The sequence below is a fragment of the Sprattus sprattus genome, assembly GCF_963457725.1.
Source record: "Sprattus sprattus genome assembly, chromosome: 9".
Taxonomy (NCBI): domain Eukaryota; kingdom Metazoa; phylum Chordata; class Actinopteri; order Clupeiformes; family Clupeidae; genus Sprattus; species Sprattus sprattus.
The window spans coordinates 31,970,389-31,986,748 of record NC_137928.1 but is presented as its reverse complement, the minus strand read 5'-3'; positions in this window follow the sequence as shown (position 1 = coordinate 31,986,748).

Below are 16,360 nucleotides of genomic sequence, written 5' to 3'. Positions count from 1 at the left end.
GTATAATTGTTAAGAGGAATGGCTTCACTTTTAGAATAGTTTACTTTATATCCAGACAATTTACCAAAATTATCTATGGTTTTTAATACTTGTGGAATTGATTGACGTGGATTAGTTTGTGTTAATAGGATGTCATCCGCAAAAAGATTGGCTTTAAACTCGTGGTGGCCACATATGTCCTTTTGGGCGCGTATGGCACACGCTAATGGTTCCAGTGCCAGAATAAAAATAAGGGGGCTCACAGTGCATCCCTGGCGAGTTGACCGATGGAGCTCAAAAGGTTTGGACTTAATACCATTCGTTTTGACTGTGGCAGTTGGTTTAAAATATAATGCTCTTATCCAGTTCATAATCATTGGACCAAATCCATATTTAGGCAATACATAAAATAGATATTCCCATCCAGTGGCGGTTTTAGGCACGGGCCACCCGGGGGAGGGAGCGCGGGGAAAAAGTTAACCTCTGGGACTCACAAGTGGAACAGACAAGTCGGGGGACGGGGGGATCCACTGTAGGCTATAGAGCAATACTATAATACAATTAGTGGGCGCAAGTCAGTCACACCTCGACTTTCTTGCAAAAAACGCACATTCATAATAGTATAATAGCCTATAATTCCTGCACGTTTTTTGTTTTTCTGAATTGTGTGAAATGGCTTATACAAATAGGTAATACTGAACGATTATGTGTCACCAAGGTCGAGGTGAATTGGTTTAGTCTTAACTTCTGTACTGACGGTGTTGGGGGATGGAGAATGTGTTGATTGTCGAGTGCAAAATAAGCACAGAGATGGATAGGAAAATGCAAAAATCCGCCAGGTGCCAAATTTCGAAAAAAAAAAAAGAAAAGAAGAAGAGGAGAAACGAGCAAAACATAAAGGTATGCCACTATGCTCTCTCTGTTTGATGACGGTATCCATGAAGTGATGAAAGGCTAATGTTAATTGGTGGTAGGCTATAACTCTTACATTTGTTAGCCTGCCATTCTGCTCCCTATGATTATACAACAATAAATCGGTTTTAACTCAACAAACACGAGATCTAATTTCGCGATAAGACTGTGCTTTGCAACAAAACTGTTACACGTTCAGTTTTAGGTTCATCATTGACGTTGGACCGTGTAATTAGCCAACGGAATGTTCATATCTTCTGTAGGCAGTTTCAAAGACGGAACATTTGCCATTTGCCTTTGTGACAAAGTATAGTTTTCCAGGAATAAGTTGAAGTGTGGCATGCATAGAATTCTAGGCAGTAACCAAGCAGCTAATTGTTCCTCCCTGAAATAAGTTAATATAGCGTTTAATGACAGATATTTAGCATGTAGGCAGTAAGGGCATGTTTATTCCCATTGATTATTTAAACTTCCCTGTAAAGGATTTGTGCAATTGTGCAAATTTTATCTTTCATTTATTTAGTTATAAATATAGCCTATATATATATATAAAATAAAAATCGGGGGGGGGGGGGGGGCGCTCGGAGGGGGCCTCGCCCGGGGCGTATTAACCTGTAGAACCGCCACTGTTCCCATCCCAAATAGTCGTAGGCCTTCATTGCGTCTAATGACACAGCAATCGCTGGTTGTTGTGAGGTATCCGCAGAGTGCATGACCTGGAACAACCTTTGCATATTGTTGGCTGCGTAGCGACCTTTTATAAACCCGGTTTGGTCAACGTGGATCAAGGAGGGGATGACCTTTTCAATTCTCAGTGCCAGGACTTTACCAAATATTTTATAGTCAGTATTTAAGATACTCAAGGGTCTATAATTTCCCATATGCAGGTGGTCTTTCCCTGGTTTAGGGATGAGAGATATAGATGCCTGGCGCATTGAACACGGCATGGATTGCTTTGAAACAATATCTGAAAATAAGGCTTCAATTTGGCTTGAGTAATTGCCCAGCTGTGTTCCAGAGGTGTATGGAGTCAGTCCTTGAGGGTCTACGAGATGACAGTTGCTCTCCTTACCTCGATGATGTCCTTTGCTATTCAAAAACGTTCTTAGCACATGTGGAAGATGTTCGGAAAGTGCTGTGCCAGCTGAGAGCCAGTGGAATCAAACTGCGACCCAATTGTGTGACCTCTTCAAACGACAAGTTCGTTATGTGGGCCAACTGGTGTCAGGGGAAGGAGTCCAGATAGACCCCAAGGATTTGGAAACAGTGACTCAGTTCAAGGAGAAGAGGCCGAAAACAGTAGGGGAAGTGATGGCACTCCTGGGCTTTCTGAGCTATTACCGTTCCTTTATTCAAGACTTTTCCCGTGTGGCCAGAACTCTGTTTGGACTACTGCAGAATACAGAGCGGGGCTTAAAGGGATAGTTCAGGATTTTTGACATGAATCTGTATGGCCTCCCCGATGACCAGTGTCATGCAATCACGCTGACTTACCCCCGGCAGCGTCCTGTGAGCAGAGTTCTCGTACAGTTTTGGTCAAGCCAAAAGTAGTCCGGCAGGTTTGCTAGACCTTCGCGAAAGTTGATTTGCCAAAGTTACCTGAGAGAAACGTCCGTCACAGGAAAACTATGAAAACTGAGGCAACATTTGATAAAATTGACATAAAGCTGAGTGTAAAAAAAATGGTGAAGGCTTGCCACTATCCAGGTTGTGGCAACAAAGATGATGGTGAATCGACTCTCAGTTTTCATCGTTTTCCTGTGACGGACGTTTCTCTCAGGCAACTTTGGCGAATCAACTTTCGCGAATCAAACAGGTAGGCCCTAGCTGTGAGGTTGCAGTATCGCGCGTACTGAAAATAGGGCCAAGTGATAACGAGGTGTGACTTTTTCCACTACCATGTTTTTGGGATGCAAATATATCACTCTTTTGAACACATAATGTTTTGGGAAGAGAAACATTTTATTTTAATGGGTCTAGCAAACCTGCCGGACTACTTTTGGCTTGACCAAAACTGGACGAGAACTCTGCTCACAGGACGCTGCCGGGGGTAAGTCAGCGTGATTGCATGACACTGGTCATCGGGGAGGCCATACAGATTCATGTCAAAAATCCCGAACTATCTCTTTAAGAGTAAACAGTTCAGCTAAAAATAAATCAAGCCAACAATTGCCATCAAGAACACCGGTCTGGTTGACTGATGAACATAGTGCTGTTGTGGGCCTGCTTGTCTCCATGCTGACTAATCCACCAATTTTGGCTTACCCTGACTTCAACCTGCCCTTTGTTCTCCATACCGATGCATCAAATTAAGGGCTCGGTGCTGTCCTTTATCAACATCAACAGGGCAAGCTGCGGGTGATTGCCTATGGATCCAAGCCACTGACTCCGGCAGAACAGAATTACCATCTCCACTCAGGAAAACTTGAATTCTATGCATTAAAATGGGCCATTTGTGATACATTTCAAGACTATCTCTATTATGCCTCTACATTTACTGTCTACACAGATAATAACCCCCTTACCTATGTCCTGAGCACAGCCCGACTCAATGCAGCGGGGCATCGTTGGGTGGGCGAGCTGGCCGACTTTAACTTTGATATAAAGTATCGCCCCGGTAAGAATAACATAGATGCTGACACACTTTCTCGTTTCCCTGTCTCACTTACTCAGCACATTGGAAAGTATACCGAAGTTCTGTCTCCAGAGGTGGTAACAGCAGTGTGGCAGGGAAACATGGTGGCCAAGGAGAAGGATGTGCCATGGATTGCCGTTCTGCAGCTGACTGCTGACAATGAACAGGAACCCCCTAGTTCAATGACCATTCCAACCGAGCATGTAAGAGGTGCACAGCACGAGGATAAGGCAATTGAGGAAATCATGAAGTTGAAAAGCAGAGGGAATAATCCCACCAAGACGGACAGAGAGTGTGTGTCCAGTGAAGCCCGAAGGTTGATGGGGGAGTGGAGCAGGCTCTTCATATAAAATGGGGTATTGTACCGGCAAGCTGGACCTCAAAAGCAGCTGGTCGTCCCAACAAAATTCAGGCCCCTTGTTCTAAAATATCTGCATGATGACATGGGCCATGTGGGTGTTGAGAAGGTCCTTCATCTGATGCGAGAAAGATTCTATTGGCCATATATGCAGCGGGAGGTGGAGGATTATGTCCTGAGAAGGTGTCCATGCATTCAGCAAAAACATCCCTCTATGCGAGACAAAGCACAATGGGCTCCATCTCCACAAGTTCACCTTTTGAGCTAGTTGCCATTGATTACCTCCACCTTGAACCAAGTAGGGGTGGTTATGAGTATATCTTGGTCATAATTGACCATTTCACACGCTTTGCCCAAGCTTATCCCACTAAAAATAAATCTGGCAAAACAGCTGCAGAGAAACTATTTAATGACTTTATTCCCCGTTTTGGCTTCCCAGAAAAACTCCACCATGACCAAGGTTGTGAGTTTGAAAATGGTTTATTCCAGAGGTTAGAGCAATTGGCTGGCATCTCGCACTCTAGAACAACCCCGTACCACCCCCAGGGGAATCCAGTAGAAAGGCTAAACCGAACCTTGCTCCAGATGCTCCGGACCCTAAAAGAGGAAAAGAAATCAGACTGGAGGAACCATCTGCCTCAAATTGTTCACGCATATAATTGTACAAAACATGACTCAACAGGGTATTCACCATTCTATCTCCTTTTTGGGAGGTCACCCCGGTTACCAGTGGACCTAGTTTTTAACCTGAACTCTACAACTGAGAAACAAACAAAACAAGCCTTTGCAGAAAAGTGGGCGAGACGAATGCAGGATGCCTACAACATTGCCTCTAAGACCAGTCAGAAATCATCTGAGAAAGCGAAGCGCTACTATGATCGTGGGGTCAAGGGGGTCACACTTCAGCCAGGTGACCGGGTGTTGGTACGAAACCTGTCAGAGCGGAATGGTCCGGGGAAACTTTGAAGCTACTGGGAGAAGACCATCCATCGGGTCGTCAGCAGAGTGGGAGAGGTGGCCAGCCCGGTGTACAAAGTCCAAGATGAAGAGGGAGTCAAGCGTGCCCGTGTCCTACATAGGAACCTGCTCTTACCAGTCAGCGACCTCCAGCTGGATGTGGACATCCAAGCCGGCTCATCAGGGCATCAATGGCCGGAGAGGAAAAAGAGACCCCATGGAAAGAGAGACTGCATGAGCCAAAGCGACTCAGAGGAGGGTTAGGAAGAAAGCTATACTCTGCGTCCCATGCCCCATCGTATCAGAGAAGTTAGAACACAGCCTGGCTCATCTCACTCAATGAGTCAACCACACATTGGTCATCCAACATTAAGGCCTTCAGCAGCAGAGTTTCAGCCCCCTGCACCACCAGTTAATCAGCTGGAACAACCTGCACCGGTTCAGGAAGTGCCAGAAGCCTGGGAAAATGTCTGGGATGACCCTGAGGGTGTGGGGCCACTGCAAGAGCAGGAACCGCCAGTTAATCAGCTGGAGCAACCTGCACAGGTTCAGGAGGTGCCAGAAGCCTGTGAAAATGTCTGTGATGACCCTCAGGGTGTGGAGCCAGTGCAAGAGCAGGAAGAGCCCATGCTGAGAAGATCAGAACGCACAGTGAGACCAAGAGAAATGATCACCAACCAAAGTCTGGGTCAACCGTCATACCAACATTTCAGACCTGGAAACCAGGCAGTAACGTATCACCCCCCTTTCCAGAATGACCTGTTACCATACCCTGCATATCTTGCGTGGCATCCCTATTTGAGGCCAGTCTTGTGGGGCTATTAGCACTGGGTAGTGGTTGTAAGTGTGTAAGAGGTCAGGAGACCACTTCTAAAAGTGGGGGAGAGTGTAACAGGCTACCAGTAGTGCCACACGCCAATATACACATACACACATGCAATCATGCCTGGTTAACTCCAGGCCACTAGGGAGCAGCGAGGGGTCATTAAAGGCACTAAGCAGGGCAGGGATGAGAGAAGGAATGTGGGAGCATGTGGGTGAACTCCATGCTTTTGACAACTGCTTTTGTCCTTCTTCTTAAGGTAATCCAACCTTTCCTTGTCATTTGAACTGCTGCCATTAAGTCTGTATGTTACAATAAGTCTGTATGTTATAGCAAACTGGTTTGTGAAGTGTTTCTTTGTTGAAGGGGGGTTGTTTTTGTGTGTGATAAGTAATGTTTGTAGTGTGTGATTGCACACGTGTTGGGCAATTGATGATAGCCTGTATTTTATTGTGTGTGTGTGTTTAGTGATGTTTGTAGTGTGTAAATGCACATGGTTTTGGGCAACTGATAGCCTATCTTTTATTGTAGCCTGCTTTTATGGATATTTAATAAGGGAACTCCATGCTTTTGACAACTGCTTTTGTCCTTCTTCTTTTCTTCTTAAGTGGGAAGGACCTGTTTGTACTTGCCCAAGTTCCGCTAGGCTTGAGGCTACTAACAGTACCATGTGTTTGTGGACAGCGTCTACACCAGCACCAAGCTTTTCAGCCATCTCCACCAGCTGGGCATTGGGGCCTGTGGGATGATCCAGACGGACTGTGTGGGGTTTCCATGCACAGCGGAGAATGCATTGGGCAGCGGAGCTGCTCGAGGGGAAATGCGCTGGATCCGTGAGGACCCCCTGCTTTATTTGAAGTGGAAGGACAGGCATGACGTGGCCATGTGTTCCAAGACCCACAAAGCCTTCAGTGGGGAGTTTATGAATCGCCGTAATGGAGGCTGGACCATGAGGCAGATTCCTCTGCCTGACCCGGTCAAGCAGTACGACGAGTACATGGGGGGGTGGGGGGACCTCTCTAACACCCTCATCAAGTACTTCTCCGATAAAAAAAACAGTGGTACAAGAGGATGTTTCTGCACTTTGTAGATATTGTGGTGGTGAACAGCTTTATTATCTCCTTGGAGATGGCACAGGTGAAAAAGCAGAAGCCTCTCAAGATGAAGAGCTTCAGAAAGGCTCTGTGTGAGCAGCTGGCAGCTGCTGGGAAGGACTGATTTTATTTTCCAAAAGACCATCAAAAGACCATCATCATTATTTTCCAAGAGTCCATCATCAGGGCAGGCTTCCTGATAACAATTGTAGAAATCTGCTTAAATTTTTTACACTCACTGTCAGATGTGTAACTGTCCAAAAAGACATTGTTAATAAGTTATTGAATCACTAAATGTTTATAGTAGTGTGCTAGGTCGACCCAGTTCTACGCTGAAACTTCAAAGAAAATAGGCTTTTTTTATGACATATATTTTATTATATGAGTCCAACATCAGGGCAGGCTACCTGATAACAATTGTATAAATCTGCTTACAGTTTTGACACTCACTATCAGATGTGTAATTGTAACTGTCCAATAAGATATTGTTAATAAGTTATTGAATCAGAAAATGTTAATGTTAGTGTGCTAGGTCAAGCTAAGTTCTACGCTGAAACTACACAGAAAATAGGCTTTTCATGACAATTTGTTTTATTTGGTGCTCTGAAATCTTTAGAATGCTGAAAAATCTCTACGGCAGGTGTCACTGCCTTAAGTCATGTTTTCACACTTAGTGTTGCATGCTGCATCTGGGCGACCGTTGCTAACTTTAGTTGATGCTGGACAGTTTTTAACGTTCTTTTGTGGTTAAATTGAAACGGTAGGACTAACGGTCAGGAATTTAACAGAGGAACTGGAAACTAGTGAGACTGAGTGGTGTACGTGGTTACAGACAAGTTGAGACAACTCTTAACTCACACCCCGCGGTTTCTTATGAAACTTAACGGATACAGCTCTATCACCTAAAACATCGGATTTATTTTATTCACCAGATTTTGGCTATCATGTCCTTAGGTAATCGAGGTGTTCACTTAAGAGGACTTCGTGGTTGTTGTGAGAACAATTGCAATCCCTGAAGTTATGGTTAGCTTCTGCTCCTTTGCCTAGTCTGTTATTTTTTGCTGGCAGCCGAGAGACGGCAAAATGCATCTTTTGGAGATGGTATGCGCAGTGTATAATGCTATTTGATTGGCTGTTACCCGATGGCTTTGACAACATTTGCCTTGCCCACAGTTGCTAGTGTAGAACGTCTTCTGAATTCTGATGTTGCGTTCGTTTGACGTGTCTGTTTTATGACGTTTCAGGGCTATATAAACCCGTCCTTACTAGAACTATTCATCCAGCGCACTATCGCTTGAGGGAGCGCCACGTTTACCGACGTATGTGAGATATTTTGGCAGCACTTTCGCACATTGGATACTGATAAACCCAGCAAGGAGGAAATGTTCTGCCGGAAGAGTGGGCACGTTTTCCCTCTGTCGAGCGTTCCTATCCCGCAGCCCTGGAGCAGTTCTTGACTGGGTGAGTACTTAAACTGACGGGTTGACTCGGTCAGGGCTCTGGACTCACGCGAGAAATCTAAGACAGTTTAAAGTGTTAAGAATTGTGGACTGTGACTGACTGTATTTAGCCAGACGTGGTCATTTACGCAGTATAGCCACATTGTAACAAATAAAAAACTTTTTAATGAATTCGTTTTTAGAAGTGAAGCCTGATTTGGTACAAAGTACAACACAGCAGATTATAGCAACTATTTTGTCGATGTTGGTTTGAAATATTGCATGTGTCTGATTCATTTATTCGTGGCCCATCTAAGTGTAACTGAAGCATCGTGGCTGTAGTATTAGTTAGAATACGGGGTAGGAACCTTCCGTATTTAACCTGTGTAACCAGTAGGTGGAGTTCAATAAAGGAACACAGTACTTGAGATGCAGTCACGTTTCTGTGAGTCTCCCTGTTATAAAGTACATATTGCAAGGCTAACTGAACATGGTGTCAGAAGTTAAGACAGTAAGCTGCACAGTATTAGTGTAGGGTCAACTGCATAGTGCACAAGTTAAGAGCGCATTGTTTGCGTGCATATTCGTTGAGTAAAAAATAGTTAAGCTAGTCAGATAGTTAGCGTTAGCATCACCAAGACGGGAGCAACATGGCTCATTTCCAAGTTAAGCCTCCAGAGAAGTTTTCGTTCAAGTCGGAAGAGTGGAAGAAATGGATTAAACGGTTCGAGAGATTTCGCATCATGTCTGGGTTGGACCTACAGGATGAAGAAAACCAGGTGAATACGTTGATTTACTCAATGGGAGAAGAGGCAGAAGACATTATAGTTTCCCTGCATTTAAGCGATGAAGAAGCGGTTGAATATGCACAGTGAAGGATAAACTGGATGCGCATTTCGTAGCGCGCAGGAACATTATATTTGAACGGGCTAAATTCAACCAAAGACCGCAAGAAGTCGGCGAGTCAGCAGACAGCTTCCACACCGCGCTGCATTGCCTAGCGGAGTTCTGCGGATACGGTGCTCTGCACGACGAAACGGTGAGAGTATAGTGGTGGGCCTGAGAGATAAACGCCTATCAGAACAGTTGCAGATGGACCCTGAACTGACGTTGGAGAAGGCGATTAACAAAGCGCGAACAAGCGAACAGGTAAAGAAGCAACTTGAATTGCTGAAAACTAACTTTAAAGCAGAAGCCAGTATGATAGATAGATTGATGGATACTTTATTGATCCCGAGGAAAATTAAGGTCATCCAGTAGCTTACACTTACAAACAAACATGAATAACAATAAATACAAAAATCACAATAAATACAAAAACAATACACATAGGGAGAACATGTACACATGGGGGTGGGGTGTTTACATATAACATATACATATAACAATGTGCTTTACATGTGACAGGGCTGTAAGTAGTGGAAAGTAGTGCAAAAGTGTTCCTGTGCATGTGTGGATAGTGCAAAGAGTCATGTGCTTGTGTGTGGGGATAGTGTAAAGTGGTATAAATACTTCAATAAAGGAAAGGCAGTCCAAGGGGCTAGTGTAGCCAGTAAAAAAGTAGAAAAATTTAGAAAAGGATGGAAAAAGGATGGGCAGTGGGATGGAATAAAGTGTGATGAGAAGAGGAGGGCAGACTGAGGTAGACTCATGCAGAGAAGTCCATCTCCCTCCCCCTCCCCTTCTGTGTGGCGTTGTAGAGCTGAATGGCCCTGGGGACAAAGGACTTCCTCAGCCTGTCTGATGAGCATGACAGTGACAGGAGTCTGCCACTGAAGATGCTCCTCTGTCCATTAAAAGTATTGTAGAGTGGGTGGTGGTCATTGTCCATGATTGTTAGCAGCCTGCTCAGGGTCCTACTCTCCGCCACTGTTGTTATGCAGTCCAGATCGGTGCCAACAACAGCTCCTGCCCTTCTCACCAGCCTGTCCAGTCGCCCAGCATCCCTCTTCTTTGTGCTGCCTCCCCAGCACACCACAGCATAGAAAAGGACGCTGGCAAAAAAAGACTGATAAAACATACGCAGGAGTTTGTTGCAGACATTGAAGGACCTCAACCTCCTCAAGAAGTAGAGTCGGCTCTGGCCCTTCTTGTATATGGCATCTATGTTAGCTGACCAGCACTCAGCTAGACAGTATGCATGCATATCAGCGCGGGAGCTCAAAGCAAAGCAATGGGCAAAATAAACAGACATTCCATAGAAAGACAATGGAAAGACAATCACAATGCAACAGATGCGGAGACACACGAGGGCATCATGCGCAGCAGTGTCCCGCTAGAGAAGCTGTGTAACCAGTGCAGACAGAAAGGACATTATGCAAGAGTTAGCAAAAGTAAAAATAAACTGGGAGTTCATGTAGCTGCAGTGAGTGAGGAGGACAGCGATGAGGACGTCGCATTCTTGAGCTCTGTGGAATCCACAGGGGCCAGTCCATGGATGACAGAGGTAAAAGTGGACAATCAGAAGACAGTGTTTAAGATAGACACTGGAGCTGATGTCACTGCAATCCCAGCAAAACTGTACACACAGGGCCAGTTCAGTAAGCTGTCCAGAGCCACAAATATTCTTTATGGGCCAGGTGGGACACCATTAAAGGTAAATTGAAAAATCTCAGCTACTCTCAGTAAGGGCGATAAAAGCACACAAGAAGAAGTTTATGTTGTTGATGGGCTACGCACGCCACTCCTGGGTGGAGTAGCCGCCATGACACTCCAACTGGTCGCTCGATTGAGTAACATTAGCCTGGATACTAAAGAGACTGTTAAAAGAGAGTTTCTAAAGCTTTTCTCTGGACTGGGGAAAATGGAGGGGCCGTACACCATCGTACTGAAGCCTGGAGGAAAGCTCCACACCGCGACGCATATCCCTCCCACTCATGCCAAAAATGAAAGAAGAGCTCACTCGCATGGAGCAGCAAGGAATGATTTCAAAGGTGGAGGAGCCTACAGCGTGGTGTGCACCCATGGTTGTGGTGCCCAAGCCTAATGGCAAAGTAAGAATTTGCACAGATTTCACAGAGCTGAACAAGTCAGTGATGAGGGAAAAGCATCCGTTGCCGTTAGTTGAACACACGTTAGGACAGCTGGCAGGAGCCAGGATCTTTTCTAAGCTCGACGCCAATGCTGGATTCTGGCAGATTCCGCTAGCAAAAGATTCCTCTCTCCTCACCACCTTTATAACACCCTTTGGGCGTTACTGCTACAATCGCCTCTGCTTCGGGATTTCGTCTGCTCCAGAACACTTCCAGAAACGCATGTCTCATATTCTGGAAGGCCTAGAAGGTGTTCTGTGTCAGACGGATGAGAGCATGACGAGAGGCTCAGGAAGACGTGGACACGGCTACAAGAGGCAAAAGTGACACTCGATGACAAATGTGAGTTTTCAAAGAGCAGGATAAAGTTCCTGGGTCAAGTGATCGATGCCTCAGGAGTCAGTGCAGACCCCGACAAGGTGGGCGCAGTGAAGGCCATGGCAGAGCCCAGAAACATCAGTGAGGTGAGGAGCTTCCTGGGAATGACCAATCACCTGGGAAAATTCCTACCTCACCTGGCTGAGAAGACGCGCCCTCTCAGAGACCTGCTGAGGAAATCGCATATGTGGGCCTGGGGTCCACAACAGCAGCAAGCCTTTGAACAGATTAAGACTGAGCTTACCACACCGCCAGGTCTTGCCTTGTATGACCCAAATGCTGACAAACTCGTCTCAGCCGATGCATCTTCATACGGCATGGGTGCCGTTCTCCTCCAGCGACGAACTGAAACAGACTGGAAGCCGGTGGCATATGCTTCGAGAGCCCTGAGCGACATCGAACAACGGTACCCTCAAATTGAAAAGGAAGCTTTAGCCACAACATGGGCCTGTGATAGATTTTCTGAGTTCCTCATTGGGAAAGACTTCCACATAGAGACAGATCACAAGCCTTTGGTTCCCCTGCTAGGCTCAAAGAGTCTGGATGAACTGCCACCTTGCATACAGCGTCTACGTCAGCGTTTCCGTTGTCCGGTAATTGCCGGTCTTTGTACGAAAAAAAAATTAAATGTCCGAAAATATTAGAGCTCACCGGTCAAATTGTCTGATTGGAATTTCTTATAAATCCCCCCTCGCAAACACAATCTGAATTTGACAACAATCCTAATATTTAGGCCTATAAAGCAAACATGCACTGCCCTTATTATGTTTTAGAGGGACAGGCTAATCTGCCGTTACAAAGTTATTAAACAACACGCATATGCTGCATTTTAAATAAAGCGCAAACCGTCAGTTTCAAACAAGGAGCGAACTGATGAGTGAGAAGGATCAAACATTACTTCACGTCAAACACAACTACTTCATGTAGAAAGTGAACTTTGCAAACACTGAATACCTGAAGCCTTAGATTTTCGAACAGCTTCACCAGAGAAAAAAGCCGAAATGTCGGGCGTTTATGTCGTTATGGAGTGATAAGTTCCGGTGCGAGGTAATTGATAGTCACATTAAAACGTTTTGTTAGCACTGCGAAAAGGCAGGACGACGCAACGGATTCACAAGAGGGTCGAATAATTTTAAAATCTCTACTCTCATTGAACATAGGCAGTGCAATGACCATGTTGCAGCACTCAATTTAACGCCACAGCAGGTTGCGATTAAAGGCCACTTATTGACGCGCATTAGACATTAATGTTTTTTTTTTCCCCCATTGTAAACTTTGGCAAATAAACATGTTGCAATCTAAACTACCTGATTATGTTATTATTTAAGCTACGCATGCCGTCAGTTTTCTTCAATAGGCTAATTTAGAAGCAGAAATAGATATTTGGCCGGCTTATCATTTAAATGTCCGGCAAATGAAAACTCTGCCGGTCATTTTGACCGGCAACATTTTTCTCTAGCGGAACCTCTGGTCTACGTATGAGGCTCATGAGGTTCTCTTACACCATCTCTCATCTGCCAGGCAAGGACATCGCCACTGCTTACGTGCTCTCCAGAGCGCCAGTCGAGAACACAGCAGAAGGCGTACAGGAAGAAGAGGTGAACCTGTATGTGAATACTGTGATGGCAAGCCTGCCAGCTACAGACAAAAGACTTAAAGAAATAGAAACACATCAGGACAAAGACACTCTACTCCACACACTGAAGACATACTGCAGGGAGGGCTGGCCGGATAAATTCTCCATACAAAGAGCATTCTGTCCTTACCTGCCATTCTCAGGTGAGCTCACAGTCAATGAGGGTTTGCTACTTTACGGCTGTAGATTAGTAATTCCAGCATCACTTAGAGCAGACATACTGAGCAAACTGCATGAGGGCCACCTGAGACTCACTAAATGCAGAGAGAGGGCAAAGCAATCTGTTTGGTGGCCAGGCCTTAGCAAAGACCTGACACGACTGATGGAGAACTGTGATGTATGCAGTCGTGAGAGAACCAACTTTAAAGAGACACTGCAACCCACCGAGTTCCCAGTAAGACCATGGTCCACTGTGGGGGCCGATTTGTTTCAGACAGAAAATAACAAACATTATCTGGTCATCGTAGACTATTTGTCCAGATTCTTTGAAGTGGCCAAACTCACTCATACAACATCTGAGGGTGTGGTGGAGCACTTCAAATCCATATTCGCACGTCATGGCATACCAGAGGTGGTGCGCTCAGACAATGGGCCACAATTTGCATCTGAGCATTTCAGAAAGTTTGCACGAGAGTGGGGTTTCAGCCATGTCACTTCCAGCCCCCATTTCCCACAAGGCAACGGAGAGGCAGAGCGGGCTGTAAGGACAATCAAAGGTATTCTGAAGAACTCCAGTGATCCCCATCTTGGTCTCATGGCCTACCGCGCCGCACCACTGGCAAATGGTCACAGTCCAGCAGAGCTCCTGATGGGCAGAAAGATTAGAACACCTGTCCCTGTCATCCCATCCCAGCTAAACCCTGGCTGGACAGACATGGACAATCTGAAAAGAACTGAACAAACATACAGACAGAAGAAGAAACAGAACTACGACCGTCGTCACAGAGCACACGACATGCCGCTCCTGCAACAAGGTGACCATGTGTGGGTCAAGGACATCCTTGAGAGGGGCACAGTGGTGTCCAACCCAAGCACTCCGTGATCCTACATTGTAGAGACGCCTAGGGGCACTCTGCGAAGAAACCGATACCATCTCTCGGCCACTCCTATAGCACCAGCAACACACACCAACTTAACCGAGGATGCCGCACCCGCTGCAGTGAGCACACCTGTCACACCTGCAATCCCCGGTGACTCCGAACAGCGGACACCTTCCAGAGGGAGAAGACCCTTCCAGAGTGAGAGTACCTCCAGTGTACTTAAATGACTATGACTGTTCTTGAAAAAAAAAAAAAAAAAAACATGAGGGTTGAAAGTGAATATGTCAAATGTTAACATTGGGTATGATTTTATATTTCCAGTAAGACAATTTTATAAAGGTTTATAAAGGTTAAAATGTTGTGAGATTAACACAAAAGGGTCTTAGTTTATAAACCTGTTTATGCTTGAATATGTGAAGTGCTGAGTTGAATATTCAAAAGGACTGAAAGAAAAATATTCACTGTTTCCTTAACATGAGTTTTATTGTTTAGTCATGAATCTTCTTAGACAACATCTCGAAGTCAGAAAGGGGGATGTAGTATTAGTTAGAATAAGGGGTAGGAACCTTCCGTATTTAACCTGTGTAACCTGGAGTTCAATAAAGGAACACAGTACTTGAGATGCAGTCACGTTTCTGTGAGTCTCCCTGTTATAAAGTACATATTGCAAGGCTAACTGAACAGTGGCAAAGGTGGAGAGAAGAAGCTTTGTAATGAGCAGCTTTGGCAAATAAAGCTCACATTTGATTTACAGTGTTTTACCTCAGTCCTGACAACTTTAATTGACTGGAGATTTATAACACCTTTTCCAGATTTGATGCTGCTTTGTAATGAGAGTTTTATGTTAAGGCAGATGTATGTTAACAATGTAATCCAATGTAATGTCCAATGTCAGGGGTCTGCAGTGGCACTGCTATATGTTTTTCAACCCTGTGGAAAATCTTTGTTTCTCACAATGTGTTTATACCCACCCATTTTCCTTCTGTGCGGCACATTGTGTTACCTCCTGGTTTGAAATGCGCCGTACAAATAAAGTTTGATTTGATTTTTAGGTCGGCGTGGTGTTGTGGGGAATTGTGGTCAATATGCCTTTAAAGCTCCGCGAGTTTTTGGGCTACAGACCTACAAATAACACCCACAGTAACCCAGAGTATTGTACTTTTCAAATATAGAACGCTCGAAATTAAAAGAAATTAGCACTTTGTAAGGAAATTAAAACTCAAATCTTGTACATTTCAGTCTATGAGTCAGGCAGCAGCTGCTAATGACCCACCCATTAGCAAATGAGGTCTATTCATATGATAAGAGAATGGTAAATCGGCGATCGCTTTTGGGTCATGACGTAGCAAGAAAAACTGAGAAAACACCCCTTTTCACCAGTAGGCCTATAAACAAGACCACGTTGAACATCATTCACAACTTGCTTTGGAGAACGAGGAGAAGAACTATTCTGGATGAAAGTAGTGAAGACAGTGATGACGAACGTGGCCACTTTGAGCTTCGTCTTGGGTATTTCAGTTGTATTCGCTGACTAGCTCTTGTAATTAATGTTGTTGTTTAACTTAGGGAGTAAAACGCATGCCTCTATGCTCTGAGTTTAGTCTACTACCACACATTACATGGCGATTATACCTCACATTATGTCGCTTAGAATTACACAGTAAAATGCAATTTCTATCATGCTCAGAGGTGCGTTATTTGTGTAACCGAGCGTTGGCACTTAGATCTTTATATGACAAGAATGACACAAGCGTGGAAGGGAAAATAGTCTCGCTTACTTAGAACATACCAGAAGTGAGCCGGTCACAGCGTGAGAGCTGGAATACCTACATCCAAGTACGGAAACCCCGAGGGGATAAAATACATTCGCTCTTCAAAGTATCAAAGTATTTTTATTTGTCACATACATATATAGGTAGTCTAGCCTGGATACCAGCCTGAACTCCGCCCACAACAATTTTGGTCTGGGAGATTCAGTCTGGAATTGAGCTAGTTGGGAGAGATTAAACGTCTCAGAAAAGTGATCTGAACAATAAAATTGTACGGGCGGGCTTTATACATTTATGGACAGATGACC